The following is a 22,323-nucleotide window of genomic DNA, read 5'->3' on the forward strand; positions in this document are numbered from 1 at the left end:
TGTGCTGCTGCTGCTGCTGCTAAGTCGTTTCAGTCGTGTCCGACTCTGTGCGACCCCATAGACAGAAGCCCACCAAGCTCCCCTGTCCCTGGGATTCTCCAGGCAAGAACACTGGAGTGGGTTGCCATTTCCTTCTCCAATGCATGAAAGTGAAAAGTGAAAGGGAAATCGCTCAGTCGTGTCCGACTCTTAGCAACCCCATGGTCTGCAACCCACCAGGCTCCTCCGTCCATGGGATCCTCCAGGCAAGAGTACTGGAGTGGGGCTCCATAAAAAGCCTTAAAGTTAACTTATGTTCTACTAAATAGAACTTTCAATTTTCCTGTCTTCCATATTTAAAAAAACAAAAACAAAAAACTGCAGTGACCCCATGGACTGTAGCCTGCCAGGCTCCACTGTCCATAGAATTCTCCAGGCAAGCATGCTGGAGTGGGTTGCCATTCCCTTCTCCAAGGGATCTTCCTGACCCAGGGCTAGACATTATATCAGTTATTCATTATGGTGGTTATGGATGCTTTGAAATATTTGGTTTTGTATTGAATGCTTCCAGTGCTCAAAAGAGCAGATATCAGAGCTTGCTCAGGGACTGTGACTTTCACTGGGACTCTGAGATGGCATCCAAGCACTTCCTCAACTTTTTTTTTTTTTCAGAAAAATAAATGTTAGTTAAAGACATTTTGATCAGACAGGTCCGTGGGACCATAGAGTGGAGTGAAATATGTGTTTCATTTAATGTGATAAAAGTAGGCAAAACAGCTCCTTTAGACTTCAAAATATGAATTTCTTACTCATGCCTATCGAATCTATGGTTAAAATATTCTCAACATAGCTTTAATGCTGTTCTACAAATATTACTATCCCAGGAGAAGCAGTTATTCTCAAAAATGACTGAGAAAGAAAAAGAACAAAGTTGATATGCTGCACTATACTTAAAAGTCTTGATTGTATGTGTGTGTGTCTGTGAGAGAAAGACCAAGTTCCCATTTTCTGGAAAAAAAATGAATTAAGTGCTAAAAATTCAATAAACTTTTATTACCCGTTTATTAGGTGTCAGCTCCTTTTCTGGGCATTCAGGACACAGCAATGACTAAAATAACATGTCATAGCCAATAAGTCTTGGGACCATGATTCTGCTTAGCCCAGCTAACTTCAGTGTGTGCTGTCTTAATCACAAACTCTTAAAATCTTCCCCTATGCAAAACTTGTTTTTTTAAAAACTGCATTTTCATTAACAGGGAGTGAAGAAAATTGTGCATTGCTTCCACATCATTTACCATAAAAGGAGCAAGCGTTGGTAATTTGAGGTTGTATCTTCAATTACACAAAACATCTCTGAAATTTTAAAGTGATTTTTAAAATGTGGACTTTTCTAATAAGTTGTTATTTGGTTGTGCCTCAGTTTCCATAATTTCTGATGGGAATTCAACGTATTCTTTTTTTTTTTTCCCTAATGATATTGATCCTTCTGAGTGCTTATTTAGAAGGTGCTTACTTGTTCTTTGCCCCAACTGGGTTTTAGCTCCTTCAGATTGGAGGAGACAGAGGACAGCTTCTTAAGAGGCAGACTCCAGCATGGGCGACTGTGGGTTCAGCTTCCAGCTCTGACACTTAGTTGTCTCATCTCTGACAAGTGACTTAGTTTCTCTCGTGCCTGAAATTTCATCTGTAAAATGCTATATATCTCATAGAGTTATCATTTACTTCAAATTATTATTTGCTCATCTGACTCTTTGCAACCCCATGGACTGTAGCCCATCAGGCTCCTCTGTCCATGGGATTTTCCAGGCAAGAATACTGGAGTGGGTTGCCATGCCCTCCTCCATGGGATCTTCCTGACCCAGGGACCGAACCCTTGTCTCCTACATCTCCTGCACTGCAGGTGGATTCTTTATCACTGAGTCACCTGGGAAGTCCTATAAATAAAATTTCTTTTTTTTTTTTACCTCAAGGCTTATGTGAGATTGCATTTGACCTGAGAATGGTATTATTATCAAATAAAGGGGGCTGATATTAACATTAAAAATCTGTAAAATCAAAAAGGGAAAGAAAAGAAAAAGGGGAGCATGCCAGGAGACTTTTGGCTCTAATAAGGTAGAATCTATGACCCCAGGAACCGTTAGGCTTTTCCTGGTAGTCTACAGAGGATTTCACTGTTCAGAGTTTTATGAATTCAACTGGAATCTCCTATTTTTGAACAATCTGATTTATACTACTGAACAAGATTTTCACAGTCCGCTTAGAATTGATTGTGTTATTCTAGTTGCAATCACTGTCTTTTAAACTACAGGTTCTGCAAGTGAAAACTCAGTCAAGTCAAGTATTCAATGTCATTTCCCTATGATAGATACCAGGACAGCTAGCGTCCTGGTCACCCACCATTTACTCAGCACTCTTCCTGGCATAATGCATCACTTCCTTATTAGAAGGTCTAGCGAGAACAAGTCATTTCTTTACTACAGTCAAAACATTTATGGGAGAGGCTCCCATAAGTCTCCCTAGTGTGTAACAATGGGATAATAAAGCTCAGGGATTTGGAACTTATTTTGAATCTCATCTCTCCCAGATCGTTGTGATTTAAAGTCCATATGTTAAAATCTCAGAGAGGCTGATTCTTGGAGACCTCCTTTAATTTGGAGGTTGCCAGTGACCTCTTATTTATTTGCTCCCTTTTATTTTTTTTCCAAGCTAAGATTTTTCACAAGACTTCATATAATTTTTCCAGCTTTTCTGGTATAAACCATCTGTGGTCATTCTGCAGAGTCTCTTTAGGTCGTGGGAAAGTTTTATCTTTTCCTGCACAGCACATATACGAGTCTTGCTCTTCACAGCTACTTTTTAGTAATAGATCGTTCCATGTGTCTTTAAGGAATTTAGATAGAGTCCCAAAGCCAAAACTGTTGTCTATCTATAATTGTGAAAAAATTTTAGAATGCTCATGCATTTAAATACCTCATTAGTCATTTTTTAAACTCTTTTTTATATTCTTTTCCATTAGAGGGTTTCCCAGGATCTCTGTGCTATACAGTAAGACCTTGTTGTTTATCCATTCTATATATACCAGTTTGCATCTGCTAATCCCAAACTGCCAATCCATCCCTCCCCGCCAACCTCTCCCCGACCCCCACCTTGGCAACTATATCTCTATATCTGTGAGTCTGTGTTTCATAGATAAATTCATTTGTGTCATATTTTAGATTCCACCTGTAAGTGATGTCATATGGTGTTTGTCTTTCTCTTTCTGTCACTGTCAATTTTTATGTGAGTTTTGACTCTTTGTTAAAAAGGTTACTCTAGAATCTTTGTCAGAAAATGAAAGTTTTCAAATACTCTGAAAAATTAGTAACATATTTCTGTTAGTTTTCTAGATATCATACATCTTTTAAATGACCATGGAAAATATAAAGAATATGAAGAACAGTATATTGTCAGACACATGCTGTCATCGTCCCTTGGAAAAGTCACATCCTGCCCTGAGTGTCCCCTCTCAAGTCTCTATCACCCATCTTTTCTCATTCAACAAATTCTTATCTTCCTTCAAGACTTAGCCCTGACACTCTTCCTTGCTCACTCCCATCCACTAGCCTCTGAATTTCAAAATACAAATTATTCCCTATTTTTATATTTGAATATGTCCTCTCATTTATACTTGAATTTTCTTTTACGAATAACCTTGTGTGGAGTGAAATTGTAAGCACCTTACAGACAGGGACCATCTCTAATGAAAGTGTTAGTCACTCAATTGTGTCTGACTCTTTGTGACCCTATGGATTCCATAGAGCCTTTGGGGTATTCTGGGAAACACCAAGATAATAAGGCAAATCTGAAATGATAAACAAATTGTAAGTAATATATTTATCTATTTTTATGTTGTTTTTTATTTCCTGTGAAAGTGTGTGTATTAACAAATTGGGATCATATTGCATATGATTTTGATACTTGTTTTTAAATAACCCATCATGAATATTTTGTTATGAAATATTATTCAAATGCACAGTCTTGCTAATGATTATGTATTTAATAATAAATGACCATTTACTTTTTGTTGGACCTTTAAGTTATTTCAGTTGTGATTTTTCTTAAATGTTTATCTGTGTATTTTTCTTCTGGAAAATATCTACCAATTTATAATTTTAACAACTTATCAGTGTTCTTTCACTCCATTTTGCAGCTCTCAGTATTGTCATTGAGTACATAGATATTTTTAATTTTTTATAAGCAAAATTTTTCTTATTTTTAATTTCATTCTTTGCTTATTAGGGAGAATATTGATTTCTTTACTTAACAGATATTTAAATTCTTTCTTTGAACTGCCCATTTATAATTCTTCCCCAGTTTAATTTGGCATGTGATATGTTGCTGTCAAGTTAATAAGAATTCATTATATATTAGGGATATTATTTGAACCCATACATGTAAATTTTTGACAGTACTGAATTTGTAAATAACTGAATTTAATAATTTTTTCTTTGTGAGCTTTTCCATATAAAGCATTAAAATATTTATTTACATTTTCTCAAAGCTTTGGTGTTTCTGCTTTGGATTTTTAATATTTAACTTTGTAATGCACTTAGAGTTATCATTAGTAAAATTTGCTTTTTTCTCCCAAATAATTGATCAATTTCCATAACCATTTATTTATGTTTGTGAATAGTCATAAGGGAATATTCATGATGGGTAATTAAAAAGCAAGAATCAAAAAAATAATGAATAATCTTTTTCCCTACTAGTCATACTTTTTTAAAAATTTTTTGTAGTTTTTTTTGCTGATGACATATTTTCTTACTCATCATACGTGTATCATACACCAATTTCTTATGTATTCTTGGGCTCTCTATTGTGTTTCACTGATCTGTTCATCCTTGTTCTAACTCCTCAATTTTTATTATTATAGTGAATTTTAGTAAATATAGTAAATTTATAGTAAATTTTCAGACATGCTGAGATAAATTCCTCATGTTAGTATTTTTTCTTTATAAAAATTCATTAGCTTGTGTGTGTGTGTGTGTGTGTGTGTTTCCATTTCAATTTTATGGAAGTTTAAAATTATTTGTCAAGTTAAAAAGATTTGTTTAGAATTTTGCATAGAATTGGGCTTCCCATACAGCTCAGTTGGTAAAGCATCTGCCTGCATTGTGGGAGACTTGGGTTCAATTCCTGGGTCAGGAAGTTCATCTGGAGAAGGAAGTGGTAACCCACTCTAGTATCTTGCCTGGAGAATCCCATAAACAGAGAAGCCTGGCAGGCTACAGTTCATGGGATCACAAGAGTCCAACATGACTTAGCACTATCTTTCTTTCTTTCTTGTGTAGAATTGCATTAACCTTTAGGATTATTTGAGATGCACCAGGAAAAAGTTTATAACATTCTGTATGTTCTTTATTTTAAGTTAGACTAAACGTGCTGAAAGATAGCTAACTGCCAGTCTGTACCCTAGTCCAAGGGTGCAAGTAGGCTGTCCAGCTGGTGGTGACCTACATCTGCAAAGAACATTTTGACAAGAAGCTTTCCAAAGTAGCTTTACCAGCTCTTCTTTTACATATGTGCTACCTTTCTTTGGAATACTAACATGAGCTTTTTCTCATCAATAAATCTCAAACAAAAACCAGAAACTGAAGCACATATTTTAATTCTGAGGCATTTTAACACGTTGGTGGCCCTCATTAAGCCAACATTTATTAAAATAGTAAATATCTTAAATGACTCTCATATTTGACCAAAGTTTAAAAATTTATCGCTGGAAAATTGCCCCCAGAATCTAGATGTAACATTATAATATAAACAACAAAAAATAGTTTTCACTCATCTAAACCTCCTTATCTGTCTATTGTTTTTGGGCTTCATTCAGCTTTTCGTTGTCTCAAATACATGTGTATTTGTTTCTGGTGGGAATTTTTGCTAACTGATATGTGTCTTTCTCTTCCTTTGGGATTTGAAAGATCCCAGAACCATCTTTTCTCTCTCTCTCTTTTTTTTTTTCCCATAAATTCTGCTCTTTGGCTGACAGTGTCTGTGTTGGTTTCACAAACATCTGAATGAAATGTGTTTATTTTCCTTTAGAAATATGTATTATAAACTGAGAGAGTGGATGTTTGTTTTTAGAAAAGTATAAGATGATAATCCAAGGCCTAGATAGAGAATTTTTACCTTCAGAGACAGTGCAAGAGAAGTAGCTTTATTTTCCAAAAGTGACCATGGGGAACAGCACCTTGAGACGAGAAAACAATTCAATTATTTTGGATAATTCTGTGTATTTATTTATTTTTCTTTTGTGCAACAATTTTGAAGCAAAGACAGCTTTTTATCAAGAAGGAAATCTTTTTCTTAATTCTTATTTTATGTTCTTATGAATAATGATCTAATAGCAAATAAAAAATATCTAACTGATGGCTGAGGATACTTGGAAAGTATTAAATGCTGAAGTATTTTTGTGTCTTGGGAACTCACAGTCTATGAAAATTTCTCACGTTTTCTATGAAATTTAAGAAAATAAGTTATCTTGACATCTTCTTATAACAGCTCTGTCAGGATCACCAAGAAGGTCTTTTTTAAAAAAAAAACAACATAATTTAAGAACACATAGGAAATAAAATCAAGTAACCACAGGAAGAAAACATTTTGCTTTAGTTTCAGGGCTAGTTGCAAAATTGAAAACTTTTATGTTACTGAAAAATTCAACTTGAGTAAATTATAGACTTTAGTCTGAACCTATCTTTGGAAGCAACTCTGACCATTAAACAGTCACCATACAAACAACTAGTAGGATTGGTTGCTAAGTCTCCTAAGCGTTTCTTCTGTTTCTGAGCTAACAATTTAGAATTTCATGGCAGTGGGATTCTGAGGGTGTTTGGAGCAATCTTCCACTGGAAACATCTATATCAAGACTGATGTTGATTTCCAGGCATGATGTGTATTTGACAGGCTGAGCTCATGTGCATCTTCTACAGTTTATGAAATTAGAAATAATGACCGTTTTCCTTGTTTAGAGGGAAAACAACTTTTCTCAGAAAAATGGATTGCTATTGCAAATATTTGATTATAATTTTATGTTATTCTAAAACATTAAACATAGATCAGCTTATTTTCCAATTTGATTCAGATTCAACTCAATTTTTGTTTTTTAAGAAAGTGCAATTTGAAGATGCCAAACAATAATAGTGTGCCTAACCAGAAAACATGCAAAGAATTGATTTTATACTTTTATTTAAAAAATCTATCAATGACCACTAACTAATTTTTTTTTTAACAATACATTTCCATGGTAGAAACTGCTGAAATTTCTACCCAAACATTCACAGTTACCTCTTGAATGATGAAAATATTGTCCTTTGGTATTGATCAACTCATGGCAGAATATCACAGAAAGAGATGCAACAATTTAAAAAAAGTATATTTATGCCACATTCTGTATTTATTTTAAAATGTTAATTGACCATCTTATATTAAATGGGGGCCTCCCTGGTGACTGAAATGGTAAAGAACCTGCCTGCAACGCAGGAGACCTAGTTTTGATCCCTCAGTCGGGAAGATTCCCTGGAGAAGGAAATGACAACTCACTCCAGTATTCTTACCTGGGAAATCCCATGGACAGAAGTGCTTGGAGGGCTACAGTTCATGGGGTTGCAAAGAGTCAGACGCAACTGAGTGACTAACACTTTTCACTTTCACTATTAAATGGAGAAGTCTTTGCCAATGAGTTTACATTCTAAAAGATGAATTTAGGAAAGAAAGAAGTACTATATAAGGCACATCTTAACAAATTATGGCTCATAGACCAAACCTGGCCCACCACCTATTTGTATAATTATAGTTTCATTAGCATACAGTCATGCCCATTTCTCACTACATGCCCACTCCTTAATTGCAAAGTTAAGTAGTTATGGCAGACACAAAAACTTTGGTTTCCAAAGCCTAAAATGTTTCCAACCTGGCCCTTACAGAAAAATGGACTGGTGTCATGTGTTGGTATCTATAAGTGATTTTTAAAAAGCAGGGTAAATTTTCATGTAGAATGAGCAGGGATGTGCTTTTGAGGAAGTAACATCTGAATTGTCCTGAAGAGAGTGAGGAATAAAACTCTGTAGATTTGCAAGAAAAAAATCCAGCTGGTACGCGGGGATGACCCAGAGAGATGTTGTGGGGAGGGGGATGGGAGGGGGGTTCATGTTTGGGAATGCATGTACACCTGTGGTGGAATCATGTCAATGTATGGCAAAACCAATACAGAATTGTAAAGTAAAATAAAAAATAAATTAAAAAAAATCAACAAAGAAAAATAAAAAAATAAAATAAAATAAAATAAATAAAAAAAAAAGAGAAGAGGAGTGAAATTAAATGAGAGAATGCTTATCACATCTGGGGGTGAGAAACAGCAGGAAGGGGAGGGAAGCTGAAGACTGTTGAGAGAGGGGGAGAGTGGTAAGGGGGGGTGTCAGAGATCACTAAGGGGCAAATAATGGAGGACCTTGTCCATCCATACAGTGATTTTTCTTTTACTCTAAGTGAGTCTGAATCCCCGGGAAGGACAGAGCTGAGGAGTGACGTGGTATATCTTCTCTTTTAATAAGAGTCTTCCAGCCACAGGTGGAAGTTAAACTGAAGGGTAAGAGTGGTGGGAAAGGTAAGCTCAGATAGGTTAATGGCAGCAGTCCATGGTAGCTTAGACCAGGGCGGTGGTGGTAGAGCAAGTAGTAAGCACGTAAATTCAAGATGCATAGTAAAAGAGTAGCCGACAGAATCTGCTGATAGACTGGAGGTACTGTGTGGAGAAAAAGATAGCCAAGGTTTTTGTTCCAAGCAACTTAAAGAAACATAATGCAGGTTACTGAGATGCGACTAGAGGAAGAGTAGGTGGTGTTGGAAGGAATCAAGATTTGTTTATTTATATCTTTTCATAGCTTTTATTTTTAGCCTAATAAATCAGGAATATTTACCAAAAAAAAAAAAAGAGGAAAAAAACCCCTTTGAATAGGTGAAGACACAGAAGCAGTTCCTAGAGCAGCAGCTGATAATTAACTCATATCTTACTCTATGGTTTCTAGTCAATTTCAACACACTTTACTCGCATCTCTGGTTCATCTTTTTTCTCCTTCATTTTAGCCTAAATCTTCCAGTTCTTCTCTCCCTTCCCCTCTGAGTCCAGGTGCAGGAAGGTAGGCCTCATGGACATATATCCACAGCTGCCAAGACTTTGTTTTGAACATAGAAATAGCCTGAGATGGCTGTTACTATCCAACTATATCCCAGGAACAGGGGAGCCTGATGGGCTGCCGTCTATGGGGTCGCACAGCATTGGATACGATTGAAGTGACTTAGCAGCAGCAGCAACAGCATGAGAGTCCAAGGGATAGTGTCGAGTCAACAATGAGATATCTGAGTTGAGTTCAGGGAAGTAGCCAGGCTGGAGACAAAAATTTGCAAATCATTTTGCTGTAGTGATTATAAGCTGAGACTGACTGAAATGACCTGTGAATAAATGTACAAAGAGAAAAAAAAAAGTAGTGTAGAAATCCAAGAATTCCGAAGTTTCATGTCTAAGATGTTGAGGAGGAACCAACAGTGATACCAAGAAGGTGTAACTGGAAAGGTAGGGAAACAAAAGAATGTGCAGTTCTGGAAGCTGAGTGGAGAAGTTGACTGAAAGTGAAAGGAGAGATGTATTGTCTCAAAGGCTGCTGAGGTCAAAATGAGGACTGACACTCGAACTTCAGATTTGGAAATGGACAGGTCATTGTGGACCAGGTAAAAGGCTGTTTCAGTACAGAGACAATAACCCAACTAGAGTGGGTTCAAGAGAAAAATGGGGTATTCAGGAAAATAATGTAACTACAGAGCAAATGAAGAGAGTGAGAATAAAGTCAGAGAAAGGAGGCAGTTGCTAAGGGAGACATGGAGTCAAGAGAGAATTTTCCTTTTCTTTAAATAGGACCTAACAATATTATAATATGTATGCTAATAGAAATAATCTCTTTAAAAAAGAAGAACATTACCTGAATGAGGGCCTTAAGTGAGAGGGGTAGAATTCAGTATGTAAGTGGAATCCTCACCCATGGCACACGAATAAAGGTCAAGCATATGAACACACAAAAAGATGGTGTGGTAGGTTTGGTGGTAGACCCATGTAGATGTTGCCTCTCAATTTGACTTATTTTTCTACAGAACAAGTATGTCAGTCATCAGTTCAAAGTGAGAAAGTAGGAAAATGGATGAGGAAATGAATTTTAAGGAAATGAGTAGAATTCTACTGGCCACACTAAGGATGTACTTAAGGCTGATGGTCCTATTTTAAGGTAAGCCCCATCACCATGATTGGATGCTTTAAAAAAAAAAAAATCTGTTTTCCTCTTTTGGTGTGTATGGAAAGTAGATGGGGAGTGGTATTTAGCCAAGGATGGAAATTTGTTCTCGATGTCTGTGAGTCTGTTTTTGTTTTGTAGGTAAGTTCATTTCTTTCATATTTTAGATTTCACATATAAATGATATCATATGGTATTTGTCTTTGTCTGACTTACGTCATTTAGTATGATAATTTCTAGGTCCATTCATGTTGTTGCAAATGGCATTATTTCATTCTTTTTATGGCTGAGTAGTATTCCATTGTGTGTGTGTGTGTGTGTGTGTGTGTACACACACCTTCTTTATCCATTCTTCTGTTGATAGACATTTAGTTTGCTTCCACGTCTCGACCATTGTACATAGTGCTGCTGTGAACACTGGGGTGCATGAATCTTCGAAATTACAGTTTTGTATGAATACATACTCAGGAGTGGGATTGCTGGATCATCTGGCAGCTGTATTTTTAGTTTTTTGAGGCACTTCCATACTGTTTCCCATAGTGAATGTGTCAATTTACATGAAAACTTTAAAATAGGTCCTTTAAAACACCCATATTTCCCAATCACAAATCATACTAATTAAATTAGAATGCCTGCGCATGGGCACACAACATGAGTGTGTCTTTCCAGATTCCCAGGTGATTTCAATGACAGCAGAGTTTGGCAGCTGTTACAATAGAGTCAACCTCGTATTATATCAGTTGGTGAGAATTAAAGTAGGACAAATTGATTTTGGCTAAAAGGCAGATTTATTCTGAAAATATCTCTACATAAATGGGGAGCAGGAAATGAAAACAACATTGAGAACAATAACAAAAACAGCTGTTGGAAATCAGCCGGAAATGGTGAGGTTATTACGATAAGAAAGTTGACAATTTGAGAATGTGAGAGGGTGCTTTAATTTAGATGATTAGCTCTAATACCCATGGGACCTTGTGCCAGAGACTTCATCCTCAGGCTACTCATTTATAAAATGGAATCAAAATACATTCCTTTCAACTGCTAATAGAATATGAATGCCCTTGGCAGAGTTCCCTTAATAAATATACATTCCTCCATTGAAAATATTTTTGTAACTTCTCCATAAATGCTTAGGTAATGTTCCTTCATTATAGCATTTTTTGGTATATGTTTTCATATATGTGTAATAATTTAAATGTTATATGTAGTTTATAATATATGTGTGTATTTATATCTATCCATCTAACTCTCTATCAGATAAGAGCAAAAGAGAATAAGCAATATGCTTGGTATGTGTAAGAATTTTGCCAAGAGCTGATGTTACGTTCATTACTATCCTTCCAAAGTCACTATTTGATAAAATATGACTGTATTAAGCTCCCATCTACTCTTGCATTGTGAGAGGATTGTAAATAGCATTTCTAGAGAAGGGAAGGAGAAAAGAGGTCACTCCTTGTCTTCTAGCTTCATTTTGGGGAGGCCGAACAGTTCAATGATTTAAAATCACAATCTGGAGTGAGTCATAAATGGGGCTGAGTTTTATTGTATTTCCTTTTCCCCTGACCTTTTAAAATCTTTCAGGGTGGTTGAAGTCATATGTTCACTAATTGTACATTTAGTACCAGGCCCATAGTGAAGATTAGTATGTGTTTAATAAATGGCTCAGATGGTAAAGAATCTGCCTGCAATGCAGGAGACCCAGGTTCAATGCTGAGTTGGGAAGATCCCCTGGAGAAGGAAATGGCTACCCACTCCAGTATTCTTGCCTGGAGAATTCCATGGACAGAGGGGCCTGACAGGCTACAGTCCATGGGTCTCTGAGAGTTGGACACAACTGAGTGACTGACACAATAGTCACTATCAATATTCATAATTTATAGTCACTTTAACCAGGACAATTTACTGTTTTCTAGGTCAATATTTCTTTGGGATTGGAATGAAAACTGACCTTTTCCAGTCCTGTGGCCACTGCTGAGTTTTCCAAATTTGCTGGCATATTGAGTGCAGCACTTTCACAGCATCATCTTTCAGGATTTGAAATAGCTCTACTGGAATTCCATCACCTCCACTCGCTTTGTTCGTAGTGATGCTTTCTAAGGCCCACCTGACTTCACATTCTAGGATGTCTGGCTCTAGATGAGTGATAACACCATTGTGATTATCTGGGTCGTGAAGATCTTTTTTGTACAGTTCTTCTGTGTATTCTTGCCATCTCTTCTTAATATCTTCTGCTTCTGTTAGGTCCATACCATTTCTGTCCTTTATCGAGCCCATCTTTGCATGAAATGTTCCCTTGGTATCTCTAATTTTCTTGAAGAGATCTCTAGTCTTTCCCATTCTGTTCTTTTCCTCTATTTCTTTGCATTGATCGCTGAAGAAGGCTTTCTTATCTCTTCTTGCTATTCTCTGGAACTCTGCATTCAGATGCTTATATCTTTCCTTTTCTCCTTTGCTTTTCACCCCTCTTCTTTTCACAGATATCTGTAAGGCCTCCCCAGACAGCCATTTTGTTTTTTTGCATTTTTTTTTTCCCATGGGGATGGTCTTGATCCCTGTCTCCTGTACAATGTCACGAACTTCATTCCATAGTTCATCAGGCACTCTATCTATCAGATCTAAGCCCTTAAATCTATTTCTGGCTTCCACTGTATAATCATAAGGGGTTTGATTTAGGTCATACCTGAATGATGAAAGTGAAAGAGGAGAGTGAAAAAGTTGGCTTAAAGCTCAACATTCAGAAAACGAAGATCATGGCATCTGGTCCCATCACTTCCTGGGAAATAGATGAGGAAACAGTGGAAACAGTGTCAGATTTTACTTTTTTGGGCTCCAAAATCACTGCAGATGGTGACTGCAGCCATGAAATTAAAAGACGCTTACTCCTTGGAAGAAAACTTATCACCAACCTAGACAGCATATTCAAAAGCAGAGACGTTACTTTGCCGACTAAGGTCCGTCTAGTTAAGGTTATGGTTTTTCCAGTAACCATATATGGATGTGAGAGTTGGACTGTGAAGAAGGCTGAGCACTGAAGAATTGATGCTTCTGAACAGTGGTGTTGGAGAAGACTCTTGAGAGTCCCTTGGACTGCAAGGAGATCCAACCAGTCCGTTCTAAAGGAGATCAGCCCTGGGATTTCTTTGGAGGGAATGATGCTAAAGCTGAAACTCCAGTACTTTGGCCACCTGATGTGAAGAGTTGACTCATTGGAAAAGACTCTGATGCTGGGAGGGATTGGGGGCAGGAGGAGAAGGGGATGACAGAGGATGAAATGGCTGGATGGCATCACTGACTCAATGGATGTGAATCTGAGTGAACTCCGGAAGTTGGTGATGGACAGGGAGGCCTGGCGTGCTGCGATTCATGGGGTCACAAAGATTCGGACACGACTGAGTGGCTGAACTGAACTGAAGTCAATATTATTATTAGAAGAATTAAAAGCAATGTAAGACATAAAGAACCGACTTGGGGTTGCCAAGAGGGAAGATGGTTGGGGAGGAATGAACTGAGAGTTTGGGATTAGCAGTTGCAAACTCTTCTACATAGAATGGTTAAACAACAAGGTCATACTGGATAGCATGAGTGTGCAAGTGTGTGTGTGCTCAGTCGTGTACTACTCTTCATGACCCCATAGATTGCAGCCCTCCAGGTCCCTCTGTCAATGGAAAATTCCAGGCAAGAATACTGCCATTTCCTACTCCAGGGGATCTTCCCATCCCAGTGATCAAACACGTGTCTTTTGCATCTCTGGCATGGGCTGGCAGATTCTTTACCACTGTGCCACTTGGGAAGTGTATATAGCACAGGAAACTATATTCAATATCCTGTGATAAACCATAATGGAAAATAATATGAAGAAGAATGATTTAATCACTTTGTTGTACAGCAGAAATGAGCACATTATAAATCAACTAGAGTTTAATTTTTTTAAAAAAACTTGAACTTCAAAAAAAAGTCATGTGTGAAGAAGCACAAAAATTCCTAACATTGGAAAAATTGGTATTTTATGATTTTTGACAATTTTCCGGACACTGTTTACTCAGGACATAAAGATTGCAAGGATAGGTATTTAATTTCCTCTGATAAAGAGTCTGGCAGGAAGTTGGAAAAAAAAAAGAGAGATTGTTCCTTAAGGGCTCAAAGTTATTTAAGACATGAACACCACTAGGATAGAGACCTATTTTTTTCACGAGCCAGTGACCTATTGTCCCTTCCTACGATTTGCTGAATGTGATCTTTGCTCAAGAGGAGTCACAGAGAGCCAGTTTTGTAGGATTCCAAGAGTAGCCTTCCAGCGGTGAGGAGCCAATGGCAACATTCTGCAATACTCTCAGGAAATCTACTGCTTTATGGGTGAAATCGGCCCTCCCAAAGTATCTTTAATGGCATGCTGTTATTTCACACGCAGCTATTAAACTGTCTACATGAGACAGAGACCTTAACTCCAGAGGTCTCTTTGGTCCCTTTCACTTTGATTTTTCTGTCTATTACAAACAAGAATAAATTCAGTTTGAAATTGTCAAGTCTTGTAAAAACCCAGGAAGTTTCAGGTCAGTTAACAAAAACCCCGTTAAGCAGTCTCTTGGCACAATTCTCTAATACTTAACACGTTTCTCTGGGCCATAAATTAAATAAGCCCTCACAGGAGTTTAAAGAGCACATTTAGGGGATGGTCTTTGACCAAAAAAAGGCCAGAGAAGGATATGTTGATCTGGGGGAAAGTATAATTTAATACCATTTATCTTCAAGTTACCAAAACCTTGTGTTTCACTAAATTACTTGACATGTACCAACGCTAGTTAATTCTTGGTAGATAAAAGCATTGACATCCTCAAAGAGTGATTATGTTTGACTGTAAATGTCTTGTTCTGTCAAGTATGTAGATGACAAGGAGCAAGAAGAGTTCTTTTCTCTCTACATCTAACCAAGCGCTGGCAGAAGCTTCCAACGTGGCTTCGAAAGGCAAACTTAGCAACATGGTTTCCACTTTAATCAGAGAGCATAAATCTTTTTAAAACCTTGTATTAAGAAGTTATGCAGAAAGGAGATATTTTAGTTAGTGCTTCTTTTTTTAAGAGCTGAAAACTTGCATCTATTTACCTTTCGTAGTATTAAAAATCCTATTGTTTTTAACTAACTTATTAATGGTGTGATGTTTGGTAAATTACCTTAACTCTTTGAGTGTATTAGCCTTTTTGGAGTAACCATAAAGACTGAATGAACTAATGTGGATAATATACCCAAACATAACAGTTTCTCACTGAAATGCAAATCAAAATTACAATGAGGTACTACCTCACACCAATCAGAATGGCCATCACTAAAAAGTCTACAAGCAATAAATCCTGGAGAGCGTGTGAGGGAAAGGAAACACTTCTACACAGTTGATGGGAATACAAGTTGGTGCAGCCACTATGGAAAACAGTATGGAGGTCCTCAGAAAACGAAAAATAAAATTATCATATGATGCAACAATCCCACTCTTGGGCATATATACAGACAAAACTATAATTAAAAAGATATATGTATTCCTATGTTTATAGCAGCACTATTCACAATAGCTAAAACATGGAAGCAATGTCCATAAAAGTCCTAAATGTCCATAAACAGATGAATGGATAAAGCAGATGTGGTACATATATTCAATAAAATACTACTCAGCCATAGAAAAGAACAAAATAATGCCGTTTGTCACAACATAGATACAACTAGAGATTATTATAGTAAGTGAAGTCAGTCAGAAAGACAAATACTGTATGATATCATTTATATTTGGAATCTAAAAGATGAAACAAATGAACCTATCTATGAAACAGAAAGACTCATAACCATAGAGAACAGGTTGGTGGTTGCCAAGAGGGAGAGGTTTAGGGGAGGGGTGGAGTGGGAGGTGGGGCTTAGCTGATGTAGCTTTTATATATAGAATGGATAAACAGTGAAGTGCTACAATATAGCACAGAGAACTATATTCAGTATACTATGGTAAACCATGGGATTCCCTGGCAACTCAGCTGATAAAGAATCCTCCTGCAATGCAGAAGACCCTGGTTCAATTCCCGGGTCGAAAAGATCTGCTGGAGAAGGGATAGGCTACCCACTCCGGTATTCTTGGGCTTCCTTAGTAGCATAGCTGGTAAAGAATCCGCCTGCAATCTGGAAGACCTGGGCTCAATCCCTGGGTTGGGAAGATCCCCTGGAGAAGGGAACGGCTACCCACCCTAGTATTCTGGCCTGGAGAATTCCATAGACCACATAGTTCATGGGTTCACAAAGAGTTGGACAAGACTGAATGACTTTAACTTTCAAATGGTAAACCATAATGGAAAAGAATATAAAAAAAATGTATATATGTAATGATCACTTTGCTCTACCGAAGAAATTAAAGCAACACTATCAATCAACAATAGTTCAGTTAAAATACTGATTATACAATTCTAGACTAGAGATACAATTCTATAAAGGATGAATAATCTGACTTTTCCAATAAATTCAGTAGTGTGAGAGGTAGGGGAACTATGTAGACTAAAATAAGTTAAGAGATAGAGCAATTGTGCAGTTTATGAACTTTTTTGATTCTTATCATCTGAATAGATCAACTGCAAGAGAAAAATCTGAGACAGCTGGAAACATTTGAATATACATTAAGTATTAGAATATTTAAGAAATTATTGTTATTTGGGGGATATAGTAATATTTAGGTGTTCATATTTCAAAAATCTTACTATGAATATAAAATATTTCATAAGGAAAAAATCATATCTCACTAAACATTTATTTCTACTCACTAAATTTAGTGACTTGAAAAGTACAAGTACTTCATGGAATCAGTTTGTTTAGTCACTGCATCTCATTCTTTTTTTTTTTGTCCTTATTTACTTTTTATTGAACTATAGTTTATTTACAATGTTGTGTTAGTTTCAGGTGTACAGAAAAGTGATTCAGCTACATATATAAATCTATTCTTTTTCAGGTTCTTTTCCATTATAAGTTATTACAAAGTATCCAATATAGTTCTTTGTGCTATACAGTAGGTCCTTGTTGGTTATCTATTTTATATATGGTAGTGTGTATAGGTTAGTCCCAAACTTCTAATTCCTAATTTATCCCTCTACTTCATCCCTTTTGGTAACTGTAAGTTCATTTTCTATGTCTGTGAGTCTTTCTGCTTTGCAAATAAGTCATTTATCTCATTTTTTAAGATTCCACATATAAGTGATGTCATAGGATAGCCGTCTTTCTCTGTCTCACTAACTTCATTTAGTATGACAATCTCTAGGTCCATTCATGTTGCTGCAAATGGCATTATTTCATTCTTTTTTATGGCTGAGGAGTGTTCCATTTTGTGTGTGTGGGTGTTTCCATTCATCTTCTTTACCTATTCATCTGTCAGTGGACAGTTAGGTTGCTTCCATTTTCTTTCTTTTTTAAAAAAACTAAAATGAAGTTGGAAACAGATCTTATCTGCTGTAAGTGGGCTCTCGCTCTAAATTCCTACTCCTTTAGCGGTAGCAACCTTTGCTCAACCATTATGTGTCTTGTAGGTTGAGGTCCCTGAGAAACAAAATCTTAGATGGAGATCAGGATGCAGGAGGGCTTTTATGGAGGCTCTTAGGATCAACACTTTTGAAAGAGAGAGTAAGGAAGCAGAACTCGATGGAGGAAAAAGTCAAACTTCTAGACAGTTTCAGCAAAAGCCTCAGCCAGCTCTGTGGGAAATTCTAAAGGACTTCACAGCCACCTTAGATTGAAAGGAGAAAGATGGAATTTTCTGGTCCCAGGCCAAACAGTTTTTAGATACAGGCCATCTTCAAAGAGAAATTGACTTGGGCAAGAATTGCACGGTCAAGGCAATATTTGAAGGAGGCTCACCCTAGGGGCTGTGTGCAGGCAGTACTCTTGGCAGTAGGTGTAGAAAGGCCTTCATCATAGCAAGAGAACATGAGCAGCATATCTTGATTTTTACTGGTGCCTGAGCAGAAGGGTTCTGAAAGCCTAGTATGCCTTCAAGTAACAAGCAGTATGACCTTGACAACTGATGCCATGACTGTACCACAGTGAGCAGATGTTATTTCCTTATCCTCATAGGTTTGTGCTGATACAAGTGAGCACAAGTAGATATTTATCTATTTGATCAGTGAATAACAAGGCTTCACATTCATGTGTAAAAGGACATCAAGCACTTGTGAGTGATGCATGGAGTACTCCCTTAGTATAGGTGCTCAACAGGACTGCTGGATGAGTAAGAAGGGGGAGTTGCTAAGGTCCTCCTGTCATTGAAGGGGACACAGAGGTGTTAATTGGTCTTCTGGCCTCAGGAGGCTTTATGGAGGAAGCAGTAGTCACAGGAAAAAGTGCCAAACTTGGGGATGTTTTCAGATACAGATTTGGCAAAGGAGTTCAAAATAAGAACCATTTCAAGAGGACTAGGTTGAATAGATCAAGGAAAAGGGAAACTGTTAGTCACTCAGTTGTGGCCTACTCTGCATCCCCCTGGACTGCCAGGCTCCTCTGTCCCTGGGAACTCTCCTGGCAAGAATACTGGAGTGGGTAGACTTTCCCTTCCCCAGGAGATTTTTTCCCAACCCAGGGATTGAACCTGGGTCTCCCACATTGCAGGCAGATTCTTTACTGTCTGAGCCACTGGACTGAAGAAGGTCTTCTGTAAATTTAAATCATAAAAGGGAAGCCATGGGGAGTGACCTGGTGGAGTACATTGATCGTAAGATTTTAAGGAATATATTTGGGTATCATAGACCCAGTGAGGCACACAGAAGGTGTTATGGGCAGTCCTAATCCTTCCCCATAATGACAGCATGAGGTCAGGAGTGCTGGAGGGTGAGATCTGAGGAAGGGGTTGTTTCAATAATTATGTGAAATGATTAACTTAGCTGTGGTAATTAATGAAGCAGAAATTATAGGCAGAAAGAATTTCAAGAATTTGTTGGACAGCATAGTTAATTTTTTCTTAATTGGAAATAATGAATATAGGGCTTCAAATCACTTGGGGTTCTATACAGCTAGCACACAGTTATGAAGACTGAGTCTTTATTTATTTATTTTTTTAAATTTATTTATTTATTTTTAATTTTTACTTTACAATTCTGTATTGGTTTTGGCATAGTTTACTTATCTTTTTGGTTGTTCCAAGTCTTAGTTGGAGCTCACAGCTTCTTTACTTGTGGCATGAGGACTCTTAGTTGCAGCATGTGGGATCTAGTTCGCTGACCAAGGATTAAACCCAGGCCCCCTGCATTGGGATCATGGAGTCTTAGCCAGTGGGCCACCAGAGAAGTCCCAATAGTGAGTTGTTTTTTTTTTAAGGCCCTGAGTGGTGGACTTATATATATTTTTAATATTTATTTATTTTTTGGTTGCGCTGGGTCTTCATTGCTACCTGTGGGCTTTCTCTAGTTGCAGTGAGGTGGGACTACTCTTCGTTGAGGTGCATAAGCTTCTCATTGTGGTGGCTTCTCTTGTTGCATAGCACAGGCTCTAGGTTCACAGGCTTCAGTACTTGCAACACCCAGGCTCAAATAGTTTTGGCGCATGGGCTTAGTTGCGTATGGAATCTTCCCAGACCAGGGATCGAACCCATGTTCCTTGCATTGGCAGGTGGACTCTCGTCCACTGGACCACCAGGGAAGCCCAAGCCTGAGCTTTGAAAAGAAACATATTCCTTTTTCCCCTAATGATACCAGGATAAAATTTTACAGATTTGGGAATGACTCTAGAGATCATTAACTGCAACTGTTTTATTTATAGGTAAGTTAGGGCTTCCCTGGTGTCTCAGAAAGAATCTGCCTGGCATGCAGGGGACCTGAGTTCGATCCCTGGGTTGGGAAGATCCCCTGGAGAGAGGAATGGCTACCCACTCCACTCTCTTGCCTGGAGAATTCCTTGGACAGAGGAGCCTGGCAGGCTATAGTCCATAGGGTCACAAAGAGTCAGACACAACTAAGCAGCTAACACTTTCACTTTCTTACCAAGGTGCAACAGCCATGCAGTAGTACAAGTAAGGGTTTCTGATTCTCAGGATATTTCCTTCCCCGTTTCTCTTGTATACAAAGACAAGAATGTGGGTTATCTACAGTCCTGGACTGGAGTATGACATTTACAAAAGGATATAAAAAATCAAAGAGGGAAAAATATTTAATACCAGCCCCGTACCACTATAATATATCTGGGGCACCACTCTGGGTTCCAGTTGGAACCATCTGATGGGCTTTTAGAAGTTTTTCGTATTTGGAAATATAGATTTCAAAGTACATTTTAAAAAAGTTTCATAAGTGATTCACTGCTAAAAAGAAAAGTTTAAGATGTAACTATTCTAAGAAATCAAAAAAGCAAAAGGAATATATCAAAGATATTATACCCACAGGAAAAATTGTATTATGCATGTGAATACCAAATGAAATATCTTTTACACGTGCATTTGTGCATTCTCTGAAATCCTTTACTTGTGTGAAGTTATTTGCAGGAATCCTGGCTTTATTAGAGCATTTTATAGACAGACTCAACTTGGCTCAGAGCCCCTCTTCACTGCCTCTCCAGGAGGCTAGAGAGGATGTCGGTTTCATAACTCCCCTGGTGTAAAATGTTATGTTTATGAAATATCTAAAATAGCATATTTATGCAGAAATAACATGTATTGAGAACAAGCCAGTTGTTGGAGAATATTTAAAGGTATGGAAGACTTTCCAATATTTTTATATTTGACAGTTATGTAAGTCAGTGTTCCAACAATAAACAGATGACTCATTTAGAACAGGGTAATTTGAGGATGGCTTAATAATGGGTCTATTTACAGGGAGGTGGGTAAGATGCAGAACAACCACAAAGGCTAGTCAACCTGGTTAGGGTCAGGAGAGCTATTACCATTCTTTATCCCAAAGGAATGGCAGGAAGAAATTACTAGAATGAGGAAGAAGAGCATGGACGATGTTACCTTGAAAGGAGCAGTGACCTTAAGTCAAGGGACAGAACCAGTTCAAGGTGGCTCCACTGGTAAGAAGGCAGCAAGTGAATACACACTCTAACCTAACCCTCTTCTTTCCTTCCAAATCTCTTGTCATGGATCTCCACTGGCCAAAGCCATCAAAGGGTCAAAGTAGAAGAGAGTGGAGGGGGCAGAGGGCAAGTATCCAGTGCAGGAGTCCAGTGGGAAAAGCTGGGGCCTTAGAAAGATTAGCATCTATTGATAACATCGTTCACTCACTCATCAAGGATTTACTGAGGAACTTCTCAGTGGTTAAGAATCCATGCTTCCATTGCAGGGGGCTCAAGTTCGAGCCCTGGTTGAAGATCCCACACATCTCACAGTGTGGCCTAAATAAATAAATGAATAATAAAATTAAAAAACCATTTACTGAGTATTCAGTATGTGTCAGGCACTGTTACTAGTTGTTGAGAACCTAAAGATGAATTAACACCAAGTCCGAGATAGAAAGAAGCTCACAGGCTAGATGGAGTGGATCATAAATCAATGCAAAAGTGAAAATTGTATCTAGGTGGAAGGTTAAAATTCCAGATAAATGAAAAACCTTCCGAAGGAGGATTTCTGTAATTGTTTTCAAGAGTATATTTTCCTCCCAAGATTCCCTAAAGACAACAGGAAATCCACTTTTCAGGAAGAACCTTGACTCTGATGGGTGATCAGGGAGGAAAAACAATATCAGGATGTTACATCAGGACTTGATAGCAGGGAGTTTATAAAAGTTGATTAAAATGTCCAATTAAAGAAGTGCTGAAGCAATATGGATGTTTTCCTACATCTAGGAAGGTCTCTGTGTGTTTACGTATATAGGGTGGCAGTGCGCTTATGCAGGGGTGCCAGGATAGAAGGACGGGAAGGGAAGTGTTTGCAACACATGTAGCTTCTGTGTCAGATGTCACTGGGAGAACTTCTTTAGGGAATCTCCCCGTATAACTTAGATGTCAATGAGGCCTTTCCTGTCCCTTCTGTTGGATCATGCAATTTCTCCCTCCCCCGCCCACCATATCAACCTATGCCCAGAACTCGGTCCCCACCCTG

Source organism: Oryx dammah, unplaced genomic scaffold (assembly GCF_014754425.2).
Source record: "Oryx dammah isolate SB20612 unplaced genomic scaffold, SCBI_Odam_1.1 HiC_scaffold_29, whole genome shotgun sequence".
In the NCBI taxonomy this organism is placed as follows: domain Eukaryota; kingdom Metazoa; phylum Chordata; class Mammalia; order Artiodactyla; family Bovidae; genus Oryx; species Oryx dammah.